The sequence below is a fragment of the Triturus cristatus genome, chromosome 2_1 (assembly GCF_964204655.1).
Source record: "Triturus cristatus chromosome 2_1, aTriCri1.1, whole genome shotgun sequence".
NCBI classification, from domain to species: domain Eukaryota; kingdom Metazoa; phylum Chordata; class Amphibia; order Caudata; family Salamandridae; genus Triturus; species Triturus cristatus.
Genome location: NC_140581.1, coordinates 791677289 through 791694562, shown reverse-complemented (window position 1 = coordinate 791694562; position 17274 = coordinate 791677289).

Below are 17274 nucleotides of genomic sequence, written 5' to 3'. Positions count from 1 at the left end.
TTTTTTTCTGTTCGGTACCCGGTGCAAAGATATCAGGGTCAGAAATGGTGGGTGGAATAATACAGTTAACCTAGGAGGGCTGTTTAGTTCTGGGATATTAGTTATGGCCAGGAGTCCTTTGTAGTCGGCATTGCAAAAGGTGTGGTTGTTACATTTTTACTTTGAGGACACTGAAAATCCTCAGGATTGTAGGGGTATGAGGAGAACTCCCTTAGTTGTCACATGAGATAGAAGACAGTCTAGGAGACCATTTTACCTGAGGGTTGAAATTCCGTCCAGAGTGGAAAGGGAACTTTAGTAAATGTTGGTTGAAAGGAAGAGGTGTCACATTGATGACCGCTTTCTGAACAAAAAAGGGCAGTGACTTCTATTGGGCTCAGAAGAGGTTGTACTACTGAATATCGACACCAAGAATATTGTAGTACAAGCATATCGAGTACAGAATATTGAGGCACAAAATATTGAAAGGTAAGTGCACATGGGGAAGTATAAACTTACTATTCCTACCTTCACATCTTGAAGATATATGTACCATGTAGGTATATAAGTGGAGCTAGGTACAGAAAATCTAGACTTACCTACCTGTCTATTTTTTATTTTCAATATTCTGTTCTCAGTATTGTGTCCCATCAATATTGTGGTTTTACTATGTAGGGGCCACACCCTCAGAAGCAGAATCTCCATTTTGGCGGTATTAAGGCGCAGGTTGTTCTGATGCACCCATTTCTGAATGTGTAGTAGGCATGCTCTGACTTGTTCCCAGTCTCCACTCTCTTCAAGTAGTCTTGCGTGGCGTTGTTGGGTAGTGAAGCTTAGAGTAGGGCTGGTTAGATAGTGCAAGATGCTTGTATCTATTGGGCACTCCTGCACCGCACAACTTGAGTAAGCATGGCGTATGTTCATCGGGATTCTGAATACGAGTAAAATTGGACAGGTATTTCTGACTCACTCCTGGGAAGGCAGGGCCTACTCTGGCCTCTGTACAGTGTGTACATTGGGTCTAGCTTCCAGCCTGTATGACACCTTTTTGTTTAAAACTCCATGTGACATGGGCCAAGTGGGGAATATTCAGTGCATGTCATATCCTCTTGGAGAGTGGTGGATATAGGTGCCTTCAGATGGAAACATAAGCAACCATTTTGCGACAGCTAGTGAGTATTGTGAGTCTGGATCAGTACTGAAGGCTTCACCATCAAGATACACTAACACACGGCTGTCATGCAAAGCGTTGAAAAGACAAGCCTGGGCCGTGACTCCATTTTATTTCCGACTCACAATGAATAACAATGGCTTTTCATACCTTTTTTGGGGACAATTTACATACCTTTGTTTCCTATTTGCATGCACAATCAAACAGCACAGCGGTGGCTTGAATATGCAAATCCGTCCACCCTTCTGTCCCACAGAGCTCAGTAGGGAGTCGGGACCTGTGAAGTGAAGTCCCGTTTGAAATTTGGCACATAAGCTTGGAGATTTCCTGTAGCCCAACTTCTCATGTGCACGAGTACTAGCACGGAAGCACTGAAAAGGAGCATGTCCAACCAGGTGCAATTCGTGCTGCATTACTAATGCCCTGCGGTCGGTAGGTATTATTAAAGCCGAAGCAAATTTAGAAATAAAACAAATAGGGAATCTTACCGTTTTGTTTTTTTATGTAATAGTGTCGTATCTGCTTGAATCATAGTACAGGGGCGAACAGACAAAAAAACGCACCGAGAGATAATTCTAAATGCATGTATTGCATAAATGCGAATATTTCAGTCACGCAAGTACGCAGAGAGCGCTCGTCTTCTCACAGCCGTCTGCTGAAGGCGGGAGCCTTGGCAGGCGCGCGGTACCGCAGCAGAGCCCGCCTTTTCGGCCCCGCTGGAAGGATTCCCAGAATCGTGTTCTCTCTCACAGGACGAGACGCAGCGCCGTCTCCTCCTCTCGCTGCACTCACTGCTGCCGAGCCTCCAGCAGGGCCGGACCGGGAACCAAAACCAGCCCTGGCAAAGTGCTCGGCCGCCCCCTCGAGCTTGGGGGTGCCGCCGAGCCCTTTGCCAGTGCCGTTTTTCGGCCGATTTTGTTACAGAGCCGATTTTGCAGCTATGCTGCAAAAACGGCCCTTTAACAAAAACGGCCCCCAGGGTCCCAAAACTAGCCCCCACCCGTGCGGCGCAGGGGGGGGGGGGGGGGGGGGGGATTGCCCGGTGCCCGCTACGGCCAGTCCCTCGCGTATTTAGAGACTGTAGGGCCCTCTGAAGTGCTAACAGGAACATATTTTCTGTGCAGATATGTAGTATTACTTTATACTCTGATACGGTAATATCACTGCTCACTAAAATGCCAAACTTCGTGTTCAATCATGGAAATTCACCTTCGTCACATGAGGCTCGGTTTTTACTCCTCTCCACAATAATTTTATTGAGGGCCTCGGGCTCAGTCAGGCAAAGACTAGAACGAATTTGGAAATCACAGGCCTGACTCGGCCAACTCCTTTATTAAGTAAGAAAAAAATAAACACGTTTATTAATAACAAGCTCTTTTGAAGAAAATGAATATCTTAAAAGGGTTTATTTGAATGCAGCATTTAATACAACGCCTTCCTTTATCCAGTTTCTTCAGTAGAACACTTTGAACAACTTAATACAGCCCTTGTTGAAACATCAACATACCTGTTTATGATCTTATATTCGTGCCTTTTCAGGTTTTCTTTTATTGTGACTTTGAAGTACTCGAGGGGCAGGAAAAACAAAAGTCTTCGCCGGTGAGCTGGCCCCACCAGAGAGCGAAGGCCGCACTCTGACGGGGCAGGGTGAACGGCAGACACGTTAAACAACTGTTCCAAAAGTCTGACTGTGCGTTTCTTTGAAGTCAAAAGATGAAAGGCCACCTCAGATATGCGTCTGACTGAAACCCAAGAGAAAGGGGCCCGTCCCAAGGCGCAGGCCCTCAGTCACCTACGAGCAGGTGGAAAGTGCTGCACGTCACAGTGCACACACCTTACAGGCACTCGCTGGAAACTGTGTGCTGTTATCTGACACCACACGCCCACGGAACTTTGTGCAATACGGTCAACATACCACGAAACCGTGATAGTACAAAAGGCGACGTTATTTGGACAGGTTTATAGCAGAACGAATTAATTAACATGCATGTGTGAAATTTAAATCAACCCCACCAATACATTACATTCCAGTACAGCCCCCTTGTACAACTCCTCAAAGTGGAAAACATTCCAGAAACAACTCCAAAGCATCATTCATTCTTCTCCCATTCACAGGTTTTAAGAAGCAAAAACAGGGACAGGCCAGACATAAAAGTAGATCTAATGGCATCAACCTTACTTCTATGTCTGGCCTGTCTTGATTTTTGGGAGAAAAAAAAGAACACGCACTCAGTACATTCACATACATTAGCTATGAGAAGACTTCTAGCCGCTACCGTGACTACTCCTGCCTCCTGTCTGCTGCAGCATGCATGCAGCCGAGGTCAACCTGCTGCTGCCTGAAACAGATAGATTAATTAAGGAAAGCATACATTTTATTTCTCCTTTGCAGGATGATTTGATCTTTGTCCCAAAAACCGGGACATGTACTTAAAATGAATGAAAGCGCCTGGACACCAGGACAGCCCTCTGAAAACCGAGACTGCCCTGGGAAATCCGGGACGTCTGGTCACCCTGATTCTCCCACCTCTCTCTCACACCCCACTAGGCATCCCCAAGTGAATTGCCTGAGTCCTTCTCGAAAGCCACAAACTTACTTTTCCTTCTCCCTGTGCCCCTGCCCTCCAAGGGCTGGATATGCCCACAGCGGACTCTCCATTCCCCCAAACTACTGCCACCCAGGAAAACCTAACTGGGCGTTTCCTGTCAATCCCTTCCAAAGCCACTGGGTTGGTATTAGTCATCCTTCATCATATCTGTTCTTTCCGGTCCTAGGAAGCTTGTTTCCGGTCCAGGGAAGACATGGCTTGGCAGTTCGGGCTGGACTGTTCCCATGAGGCACAGGGTCAGACTGATTTGCATATGGCCATGTCTGAACTGGGGTGGCAGAGTGGGCTAAAGAACGGTGATGGATTAAACTCAGATCAGTTGACTGGGGGTGAGTGCTTGCAATGTTCAACACTCCGTCCATCATTTCCTTTGGTTTTTGCTTTGTTCGCCATAAGTTGGCAGGGTATGCTCAGACGTGAGTCCCTTGCTCACTTTGCCACTGGATTCAAGCAAGCCTGGCTGAAGACGGCTGAAATGCCAGAAACCGGTCCTAGGAAGCTTGTTTCCGGTCCAGGGAAGACATGGCTTGGCAGTTCGGGCTGGACTGTTCCCATGAGGCACAGGGTCAGACTGATTTGCATATGGCCATGTCTGAACTGGGGTGGCAGAGTGGGCTAAAGAACGGTGATGGATTAAACCCAGATCAGTTGACTGGGGGTGAGTGCTTGCAATGTTCAACACTCCGTCCATCATTTCCTTTGGTTTTTGCTTTCCATAATCTGGCCAACAAGTCCTTCAGCTCCAACATCTAATTTGTGTTCCAAAATCTTGATAAATGAGCACCATCATGTCTGTATAAGTACTTATTTTTCTCCTGAACAGTGACATGATAAACCATGAATAACAGATCATTTGCAAAACACCCTCATTGTCCTGTTCAAGGTCCCCCGTGCCTTGTCCACCACCAGGTGTTTCATAGCTTCCTTCTTCTGTCTCCTTGTTAGAAATTCCGTCCATGCCAGACATGTCCTTATCTATTGCTTAGACAGCAGCTCCAAATCCTCTTTAATTTGTTCCAATAAAGTTAATTATGCACTTTGCATGATGTGAGCACAATCAATTGTAATACACAATATGATGCACAATTTTTCTAGTGTACAAGTGTACAATACTAATACAGTAAGCAATTTACATCAATTCTATTATAAAACACATGGTATATTCTGACAAAGGCATTTTGACTAAAAGATTTTTAAAAAATGATTCTTTTTTACAGTGAAAACTTATGAGAAAACATACCTCACTAATATGCTGATTTCATTCCCTAAAGCACACATCCACTCCCACCTTTCACACGAAAGCACTCATGCACTCACTTCTACCATTCATAACCATCCCAACCGCTGATCACATACATTGTCAATGACAACAGCCGTTGTTGTGTTGCGGGTTGAGATCTTACACGGATCAGTCTACGCATGTTTCGGTGGAATTTATACTTTATTTTCACCTTCTTCAGGACCTTCTATGGTTACACCTTTATTCTGGTGGATCAAAAAGGGGGTATCTCATAAGTCCAGGGAACTGGACTTTCCTTCTCAGTGAATAAAACACATCCCATATGCCTAGGAAGATCCAGGGACTTTCCAATTGGTATTATGCAGCGCTAACAATTTTGTTTAAGCAAGTGAATGTATCCAGTAGTTTCCCAGATTCCTATAGGAGGGCTTTTGTGATAGTCCAAAGTGCCTTGTGTCACGTCTTCACAGATTCCTCATATAATGGCATTTTTGCTTTCGTCCAGGCGTTTTTGCAAACGGCTCCGTATAAGTGGAAGCTCAATAAGGCTAAGCTTGATAACTGTACTAGATCACTCTTGCCAAGATGTATCACAAAAATATCAGGGTACTCTGTTCATACAGAGTTCTGACAGCAATTATAAAAGCATGCCCCATCATATTCTGTTCTTTCTCTACCATATTACTAATGCCTGCTGCTAGACAATCCAAAAGAGTGGCCATATACCTGCTGATCTGATTATATTGCATCCCAGCAAACAAATGAATGTCCGACTATCCATGTAACCATTTGCTTGCAGACGGGCCCTGAGCACAACCGGAAGTGAATAAAAACACATTTAGGGCCTTATTTTGACTTTGGCGGTCTCAGGGTGGGGCCACCATGCCGCCGCCCCGCTCCGAGACTGCCAAAGCAAAAATAGACCACTTGCCAAGGTACGACTTTTAAAGTCTCTGGCTGGCAGTTCTTTGGCGGTCCCACGGTGGTGCCTTTCAAATACGCACCGCAATGGGAGTATAAAAGGCAGTTCCTGCAGGGCATGGACTGTTAGGTCCATGCCCCGCGGGAACTAGGGTGCATGCATACACAGGGGCACAAAATGTTCCCCTCTGCATGCAGCCCCATTTCGCAAAGGCAACAGGGGGCCCTGCAGGACCCCCTTTGTTTCCTCACCGCATTACTTTTCATGGCGGGGTCACCGCAAGGAAAACTGTGGCGGTGACAAAACTAGTAATATGCTTGGCAGTGCAGCAGTGGCACCACCAGCATATTGTGGCTTCAAACCACTGTGAGACTGCCATGGATCGCTGATCCCTGGCGGCAGCATTGGTTCTGTGGCGGTCCGACCACCATAGTCAGAAAATGGTAGTGTACAGCCAGTCTGGGGGTCCACGGACCCCCACGATGACAGTATACATTAGCCTCAAATAAAAAAGGCCACTGTCCAATTCTTAATTGTTATTGGAATCCTTGGATGCCTTGTCAGCTCCCACTCCTCCTTTTTGGATCCCTCCTTTGATTGCACATCTCTTTGCAGCAATTTAAAACTATCTACAAATTCATGCTTCCATATCCTATTCTTTGTCCAGTCCGATAAATGTGAAACCAGTGGCTTAGTCAATCCCATATAGGGCAACTTATTTTTATAATCCACTATGTCTTTTTCATCTTCTTCCTTTTTCCCTTCCAAATTTTCTTTTTGATTTTTTTCCACTGGTTGTACTTCTTTAGCTCATGTTTCCTTTATGTTCATTTTCTTATATTTAAGTTTTCTCCCTTCTTAAACCTTGTCTCTTGTGCCTTTAAATTTGTTTAATTTTCACTTCTCAATTCTCCCTTATCCAACCCCAAATGATTTGAACCTTTTATCTTTGCCTTCTCCCCTATCCATTTCCCAAACTGACCACTACTGGGACCTACCTCGCTGTAGCTTTAGCTTTTCTCCTTCACTGTGCCATCTGAAGTCCTCATGTCCTTTCTTTGAAATACATATCTGTGTACTTTGTCCATTCTTGAGCTCTGGAAAGCACCAATACTTTGACTTTCCTCAGTTACTTCCCCTTGATTATCCCCCAAAAATCCCCTTGTTCCCTGTGATTGTTTTTCACACGCCCTGTGTCTGTGTTCCACTTCATCCCATTCATCTCTACCATCATCATAATCCAACACAAATTAATCTCCTGCATCCGTATGTCTGATACCACAGGACCCTGGACATTCACCATACCCAATACCTCCATTATATTTTTTCTAATCTTTTGTAAGTATTTTAGTGAGTGAGGACACTGACTTTAGTTCCCTTGATGTAGACTAGGTCGCTGATGACCTCATCATCTCTTCTTACCAACATTTTGGAACCGCCTGAAGCCCCGCTGGCACACCCAAATTGCCACTGGCCTGTTTTGCCATCATTGCATCCTGATGTGCCTCCCGGCCGCTCCAACCATTCCAGGTCCCCCATCACCACATGACCCACAAACCCCTCTGTTGTTTTCTGAATACTTGTTTGTCTCTTCTCTGCTTGCCTCTACTATTCTTTGCCTGTTTACTACAAACTATGACCTTTGTGATTTAAAATCAGAGACTGACGTATTTCCTCTATGTACATAAGTCACCTACTACCTTGGCATGCAATCTTTTCCTCTCCTTGCCCTCATAGCAGTGGAAAAGGGAAAAATAAAATTATAATAACATGGTTATTATAATTTTATTTGTTTGTTGCCGTATGGCTGGGTTAGGGCAGGGTGAGGCTGGTTGTTCAGGGAGGAGTGGACTGTGCAAACTTAGGGGTCTATTTTGGCTGCCCCCACCATAACGGAATGCGGGACCGTCCGCCAGGGGTGCGGCGGTCCCGCAACTGCAATTAGGATGCCACCACCACCGTGGCAGTGGCATCCCCCATTCCCATCATTGTGGCAGACGGGGCTCACAGCACCGGCCGCCACAATGCTGGGAATGCACATTGTGCATTGGCATGCACAAGGTGACAGGCACTGACCGCGTGGTGCCTGGCACCTTGTCCTTGCCAATGCAGGGGGGGTACCATAGGTACCCCCATGTGCACCCCCCCAACCTCCTGCGGATCCCCAACACAGAAGACCGCATGCCTTTCCATGGCGGCATTGCCGCCATGGAAATGCCAATTGCTGCCATCATCATAATATGGATGGCGGTGTCTTGCAGACACCGCCACCATATTATACATGTTTCTCACCTGGTCGACGAGTTGACCGGCGGAAAAGCGGCGGACGGTCTTTACGTCTGCCGCTGACCCCCCAGCCATCCTAGTATGGCAGGGGGTCTTTTAGGTATGGATGGCAGTAGGACCGCCCCCGCCGGGCCAGCGGTGACTACCGCCGACCCGGCAGGGTCGATCTGCCCACCATCCTAATAGGCCCCTAAGTGTGCATGACTGCTTGGCCGGCCGTCTCCGGCCGACCACACAGTCATGCACACTGCATATTCCCCACCCAGGCTGCAATACAGCCTGGGTGGGGATTACAGCCTGGGTGGGGATTCCAGCCTGGGTGGGGAACATGCAGTATACCGCCCCCGTTCCCTGCCAGCTGCCACTGACTAGTAGGCTCTTCCTCCTTTTATGCAGCGATAATACCTCAGGCGACTGTTCATGCTCCTTCTTACCTGCCGCCGCCGCCGCACTGTCTACACTTCTACCTCTTCCCCGTGGTGCGAGCACGCTGCCATCCGCTATATGACCCCCATCAACTGCTTCCCTTTGGGGCCTCACTAATCCATAATGCCAAGTTTAATGAAATCTTCGTGCCCTGCTGGACATAATAGTGCGCAGTGCCGCTCTAACATGGCCACTGTTATCCATCCAGTCAACCCATCTTTCTACAGCAAATTTGACTTTTATCCCCAGTGAAACTTTCATTTGAAAACAAACCACTACTCCACCTCTGAACTCTCCCTGCCTACTAACATGGGGGTGGAGTCGCGAGAGGCTGAACTCACCTCACTGTCCCTAAATACCGTTTCCCTCTGCCCCACCCTGTATTGTCCCCAAACTATCTCATGCCCTTGACTCTGTGGCCTGTGCCACTTGTAGGAAGACACCTGGGGTGAGACTGGCTTTGGCTTTGTTCCCTCTGGGTCCCTTCGTTATAAAATAAATGCAGTTTCTGAAGTGTTCAGTTACAATGCGTATATATGAGGTACACAGAAGTGGCACCGCGCTCCCTCCAGGACCTGAAAAAGAAGACGGGTTTCGATGACGCTCAAGGTCAGGTTTCGAGGACAAACTTCCAGGCTGTGAATGAGAACGCATCCAGTGAAACCGGAGGTGACACACTGGAAAGGCTTTGTCGAATCACACTTTCCGCACAAGGAACCTCTAGCAAGTATCAATAAAGCAAACGGTGCTGGTCTTTGTATAGTGAAAGGGTGTCTCAAGTGTCATTAACAAGTACAGGCCTTCAGTAGACCCAGCTTCCCTCACACACCGAGCACCCAGACCCAGGGCAGACGCACTCCGGCCGGCCCTCACATGCAAAATGTTTACAACATGAGCAGGTCACACTTCTCACACACACTCGCACACACTATACGAGTAGCACCAGGTTTTCTCACACAGAACATGTAGAGGATAACCAGGGCTACTGCAACTATGCAGCAATGGGGAAACACAAATTACAGGATAACCAGGGCTACTGCAACTATGCAGCAATGGGGAAACACAAATTACAGGATAACCAGGGCTACTGCAACTATGCAGCAATGGGGAAACACAAATTACAGGATAACCAGGGCTACTGCAACTATGCAGCAATGGGGAAACACAAATTACAGGATAACCAGGGCTACTGCAACTATGGAGCAATGGGGAAACACAAATTACAGGATAACCAGGGCTACTGCAACTATGCAGCAATGGGGAAACACAAATTACAGGATAACCAGGGCTACTGCAACTATGCAGCAATGGGGAAACACAAATTACAGGATAACCAGGGCTACTGCAACTATGGAGCAATGGGGAAACACAAATTACAGGATAACCAGGGCTACTGCAACTATGCAGCAATGGGGAAACACAAATTACAGGATAACCAGGGCTACTGCAACTATGCAGCAATGGGGAAACACAAATTACAGGATAACCAGGGCTACTGCAACTATGGAGCAATGGGGAAACACAAATTACAGGATAACCAGGGCTACTGCAACTATGCAGCAATGGGGAAACACAAATTACAGGATAACCAGGGCTACTGCAACTATGCAGCAATGGGGAAACACAAATTACAGGATAACCAGGGCTACTGCAACTATGGAGCAATGGGGAAACACAAATTACAGGATAACCAGGGCTACTGCAACTATGCAGCAATGGGGAAACACAAATTACAGGATAACCAGGGCTACTGCAACTATGCAGCAATGGGGGAACACAAATTACAGGACAACCAGGGCTACTGCAACTATGCAGCAATGGGGGAACGCATAATGCAGCAGGGTCGACTAAATTATGCTGCAAGAAAACACAAAGCATGTGCATACATAGTGCATTCTTAGTGAGTATTATTTTGCTATTTTTTCAATTTAACACACACTAACACTGCCTATTCAAAAGTTTCACCTCACAACTAGCTGTTTAACATCTAAATACAGCAATCAACAACTGAAAGAAGACAATAAACTTACCAAAAGTATTTAACAGTGCAGGACACCTCACGTTGTACTTCTGTAGTAAATCCATAATTATGTGGGAAACGCTACAGATTGGCGTAATTCCAGTTGCCTTGAATACGGACAGGGCTGTGCAAATACCCCTTCCTAAACAGGTCAGGCACGGCGTCGCAAGCAGCTTTTAATGCCGCCTTACAAATACTTGGCAGGTACAGCCCAGGGCCCAGCACTACAAGGTTTCCTCTAGCAAGGGACAATCCAGGGATGTTTATCACACGAGCGAAACTACCCTTTTGCCAACTGGAGCTCTTCCAGCCAGGTCTCCGCCAGAGGACAGATGAAGTTCCAGCAGCACCAGTGCAATCTATGTTGCAAACTAAGGATATGACGAGCACGCACAGCAGCTGTGCAAGCTTACCTCACGCTCACAGAACGCAAAGTGCAAGCTTCCTTACACCTTGAAGATTTATACTATGACCAGAAGCAGCACTACCTTTATTGTGTAAATGGAGCATGCTTTTACGTATGGCTAGGACATATATATATATATATATATATATATTTACCTTTGGCATTATGTACTCATGTGATGCAATAGTACTAATGAGATATGGTGCACTAAAGGTATAGAAGGTGCATTTGTTGTGTGTTTCTTTACATATATGTGGGTGCATATTGACATCTGGATTGCTGATATTAATCTTCTATAGGTTTAGATAGTAAGGAGGTGCACAAAAATGCCTTTAATGCAGTGCATTTGCCAGTGATTAGAGAGAATGAATCATATCTGTGTTCTATGCTTTCTTTTTAAGTTGTGACCAGTTGTCGTTTGTGGTTTATATTACATGTATTAGTTTATCGAGCCACATATCGGAGTACAGTATCATTTATTGGAGTATGGTTTCTAGACGGGATGTGCAAACTGATGCGGCTGTTGAGGAGTGTGCACCCTAGATTGTGTAGTGCTTTGTGTGTGTGTGAGAGAAGCTTGAAGAGTGTGTGTTTGTGGGCAGGGAGCCAATGGAGTTTCTGTGAGAATGTGGAGGTTTGTACGCGGGGTGAGCATGTGTTTGGCGGCTGCGTTTTGGTTGACCTGGAGACTCTGGGTGAGCAGAGCTGTGATGATGACATAGAGTGTGTTGTCGTAGTCCGGTGTTTTGGTGATAATAATAATTAACAGGATATTAATTAATAGCGATAACAAAATTATATGATAGCTCCATTAGATGCAACCCTTGCCCAATGGATGGAGGTGACCTGTGAGGTAATCTTTTTTAGCAATGTGATGAGTGAGACTCCCTCTTCTGACTCAACCATTACAAGTATGAGCCAGGGGAGAAAGGAGGCACGCGAAGGGCTTTCACCGTACGGCAAAAAACATAGAACAAGAGCGGTCTCGCTCTTCAGGAATACTCCGGGGTTGCTTATACCAAGAGCATCTGATAAAATTAATGTCTTCCCTGATTTTTATAAAACTAGTTAGAGGCAATGTCAGACCACACGAGAGAACATTTATTCTTAAACTCCTAGCAAACTCTGGGAGGGAGGGATGTTTAGGGGAGTCAGCATGGGAAACGGAGATTAAACGACGCCCTAGGAGGGGATGCTAACATGAAACGCCCTAGTTGGTCTGAGGTGTGAGCCTAGCATAAGGTGTTCAGGGAAGGAAAGGAGGAACATTCGGCGCCTGCGCAGTTCAAGAGGGTTCTGATCTCAGTCCTCCCTAAACTGCAGAGAGGTACTTTTAACTGTCACATACTTTGGTTTGTTTCGCTCGTTGAGAGTGAAACCCAGATCCTGGAAAAGATTCCTGCTAATGGCTGGTAAGGTTTCATGCCTTAATTGATGGGGTCTGCCTCTGGCCGCAGGCCGGGGACACTGTGTGAACGCGGCCGCGCTTTCCCAGGAAACCCAGCACAACCGGTCGCAGCCCAGTGACCTCTGAGGAGATTTTGAGCGGTTGCGTACAGTACAGTAATGACGTCTGTAGAAATTCTTCGGTTTTTACTCCAAGAGTCAAGACAAACAAGCAGCGTGAGTGGTTTCGCTTGACAGTGCGCAGATTTCAAGACCAAGGCCAAGCAGCTTCCGTTTACAGACCTGCTGCGCCGAAGCCACGAGCAACATGCAGCACTTTACACAGGAGCACGTCCCCTTCGTCATCCAACTCTATGTCTAGGGCCCTAGCTCCCATTGGTGCAGCATGTAGCACTTTACACTGGAGCACGTCCCCTTCGTCATCCAACTCTATGTCTAGGGCCCTAGCTCCCATTGGTGCAGCATGCAGCACTTTACACTGGAGCACGTCCCCTTCGTCATCCAACTCTATGTCTAGAGCCCTAGCCCCCATTGGTGCAGCATGCAGCACTTTACACAGGAGCACGTCCCCTTCGTCATCCAACTCTATGTCTAGGGCCCTAGCTCCCATTGGTGCACCATGCAGCACTTTACACTGGAGCACGTCCCCTTCGTCATCCAACTCTATGTCTAGAGCCCTAGCCCCCATTGGTGCAGCATGCAGCACTTTACACTGGAGCACGTCCCCTTCGACATCCAACTCTATGTCTAGGGCCCTAGCTCCCATTGGTGCAGCATGCAGCACTTTACACTGGAGCACGTCCCCTTCGTCATCCAACTCTATGTCTAGGGCCCTAGCTCCCATTGGTGCAGCATGCAGCACTTTACACTGGAGCACGTCCCCTTCGTCATCCAACTCTATGTCTAGGGCCCTAGCTCCCATTGGTGCAGCATGCAGCACTTTACACTGGAGCACGTCCCCTTCGTCATCCAACTCTATGTCTAGGGCCCTAGCTCCCATTGGTGCAGCATGCAGCACTTTACACTGGAGCACGTCCCCTTCGACATTCAACTCTATGTCTAGGGCCCTAGCTCCCATTGGTGCAGTATGCAGCACTTTACACTGGAGCACGTCCCCTTCGTCATCCAACTCTATGTCTAGGGCCCCAGCTCCCATTGGTGCAGCATGCAGCATTTTACACTGGAGCACGTCCCCTTCGTCATCCAACTCTATGTATAGGGCCCTAGCCCCCAATGGTGCAGCATGCAGCACTTTACACTGGAGCACGTCCCCTTTGTCATACAACTTTATGTCTAGGGCCCTAGCTCCCATTGGTGCAGCATGCAGCACTTTACACTGGAGCACGTCCCCTTTGTCATCCAACTTTATGTCTATGGCCCTAGCTCCCATTGGTGCAGCATGCAGCACTTTACACTGGAGCACGTCCCCTTCGACATTCAACTCTATGTCTAGGGCCCTAGCTCCCATTGGTGCAGCATGCAGCACTTTACACTGGAGCACGTCCCCTTCGTCATCCAACTCTATGTCTAGAGCCCTAGCCCCCATTGGTGCAGCATGCAGCACTTTACACAGGAGCACGTCCCCTTCGTCATCCAACTCTATGTCTAGGGCCCTAGCTCCCATTGGTGCAGCATGCAGCACTTTACACTGGAGCACGTCCCCTTCGTCATCCAAATCTATGTCTAGGGCCCTAGCTCCCATTGGTGCACCATGCAGCACTTTACACTGGAGCACGTCCCCTTCGTCATCCAACTCTATGTCTAGGGCCATAGCTCCCATTGGTGCAGCATGCAGCACTTTACACTGGAGCACGTCCCCTTCGACATTCAACTCTATGTCTAGGGCCCTAGCTCCCATTGGTGCAGCATGCAGCACTTTACACTGGAGCACGTCCCCTTCGTCATCCAACTCTATGTCTAGGGCCCTAGCTCCCATTGGTGCAGCATGCAGCACTTTACACAGGAGCACGTCCCCTTCGTCATCCAACTCTATGTCTAGGGCCCTAGCTCCCATTGGTGCAGCATGCAGCACTTTACACTGGAGCACGTCCCCTTCGACATTCAACTCTATGTCTAGGGCCCTAGCTCCCATTGGTGCAGCATGCAGCACTTTACACTGGAGCACGTCCCCTTCGTCATCCAACTCTATGTCTAGGGCCCCAGCTCCCATTGGTGCAGCATGCAGCACTTTACACTGGAGCACGTCCCCTTCGTCATCCAACTCTATGTCTAGGGCCCTAGCCCCCAATGGTGCAGCATGCAGCACTTTACACTGGAGCACGTCCCCTTTGTCATACAACTTTATGTCTAGGGCCCTAGCTCCCATTGGTGCAGCATGCAGCACTTTACACTGGAGCACGTCCCCTTTGTCATCCAACTTTATGTTTAGGGCCCTAGCTCCCATTGGTGCAGCATGCAGCACTTTACACTGGAGCACATACCCTTCGTCATCCAACTCTATGTCTAGGGCCCTAGCTCCCATTGGTGCAGCATGCAGCACTTTACACTGGAGCACGTCCCCTTCGTCATCCAACTTTATGTCTAGGGCCCTAGCCCCCATTGGTGCAGCATGCAGCACTTTACACAGGAGCACGTCCCCTTTGTCATCCAACTTTATGTCTGGGGCCCTAGCTCCCATTGGTGCAGCATGCAGCACTTTACACTGGAGCATGTACCCTTCGTCATCCAACTCTATGTCTAGGGCCCTAGCTCCCATTGGTGCAGCATGCAGCACTTTACACTGGAGCATGTCCCCTTCGTCATCCAACTCTATGTCTAGGGCCCTAGCTCCAATTGGTGCAGCATGCAGCACTTTACACTGGAGCACATCCTTTCTGTCTTCCCAAATCTATATCTAGGGCCCTAGCGCCCATTGGTGCAACAGGTGCAAAGACCTGAGGTGCCTACTGATCCCTGATTATTGCTGTATTTTTTCCTTCCTTGCCGTAGGGCCCTTGACACACGGGCTGAGCTACTGACTATATCATGCTTGTCAGACGTGTTCTCTTGGGGGCCACGTCTACAAACCATGCACATGGAAACATCAAACAACACCAGAAAACTCAACGCTGTAGAGGAACTTGTTGTTTGCAATTTAGTGGGATAATATAAACAATGGGGCCAAATCAGGGTTGGATTGGTAAGGTGGGCACTCTGGCAATGGCCGAGTGGCTGGTATCCGAGTTGCAACGTGGGCCGCTTTTTTGGGCAGCCTAGTGGCCGATTTGGGCAGCGTCTGTTCTGTTGGGATGCTGTCAGCAGCCCAGTGGGTGCCTGAGTGGGCTTTCTGGTTACCTCCGTTTTACCAACGGGCGGAGGTGTCACTCCCTTTCTCTCGCTGAGCCGACCCTTTAATGTATGCATATTTAGCGGGGCAGTGGGGCCTGAGCAGAAGTGGTCTCACTTGTTTTTAGGTGTGTTTCACCAGTGTGAACTAATCCATGCATTTTTAAAATCTAAGTGAAGTTAAGAAAACATTCCTCTGTCAAAGACCCCCGCCCCCTTTTTTTCATAAAACTTTGCCAATGCATTGTTTTACGGAAAGGCAATCCGCAAATGTGGGCCACTTTTTTTTAGTGTGCCAGGGCCGATTTTTGATCCCTGGGCCAAATAACAAAGGTAGATTCGGTTGGAAACATAAGTGTACCACTGAATTTACTTTACTTACTGTCTGCTTGGCATTCACAAAGGGATTCCTGACGGGTGTAGGCTCATTTACAGGCGCGGAAATCACCAACACAAGTGAGGAGATTGCCACAACCATAAATCCCACTCAAGAGGGAATATATATATTTATTTTTATTGGTAAAAGCGAAGTATAGTTATGGATTGATTTTTAAATACATTTAATACACTTAATTTAAAAATATCACACTTTTTAACTTACCATTAAAATATATTTTTACAAAATTAATACAAAGCATCACTTTTAACCAGGTTCACTGCAAATTAAATAAAATATACATGTTAGTGAGGTGGGGTAATTTTCTTTCTAAATTGTTTAAAATAATTATTATTAGTTAAATTAATATATTTAAATTATTAAACTATTTAACAGAAATTTAATTTGAGGAGATATTGTGTTGTAGTTTTATATTTTCTACTTCTTAATTATGTATAAAAAGTTTAAAATAATTTACATACATATTTACCATTAAAATAATTGTATTTGTTTTGCTAAATAATAAACATCAATATTTTCCCTATATTTACTTATATGGAGCTTTCCACCCCAGTGATGAAGAGCTGCACATACAAATGGAACATTACTAATAGTAACTTTACAGTCATAAAATGGATTTTAAGAAGCTCCACCACTCCTTTGAGGGCATGGGAACTATTAAGTGTACCCCAGGTGCAATTCTCTTCACGCAAATGGTGAATAGGAAAACAGTTGAGATTCACACCAATGTCTAGGAGTAGATCTGCCTATAATCAAAAAGGGGACAATAAGCAATATTTAACAAGGCCCTACACCCACGCTCATCCCAAAATAATGTTACTAAACACTCCAACTAGAGTAGTTGCTCTCACGGGTAAATTAAGCCCTAATGTAGGTTGAATTAAAGGTCTGACCAAGAGGATAATGGAGGATCTGGGTGGTCAGATCATAGTGCCCTCACACACCTGGTAGGGTGTCATGCTTCATCATAGGCCGCTCCTCATCTAGCTGGCTGTGCAATGCTTGATGGGCCTGAGGGCTCTTTAGCCGAGATCTTTTGATATGAGGGCATGTAGGGGCTTTTCAAAACTCGGGTGGTGACACAGAGTGTGAGTAAAGGAGTCTAAGGGCGGAGCAAATTATTTAT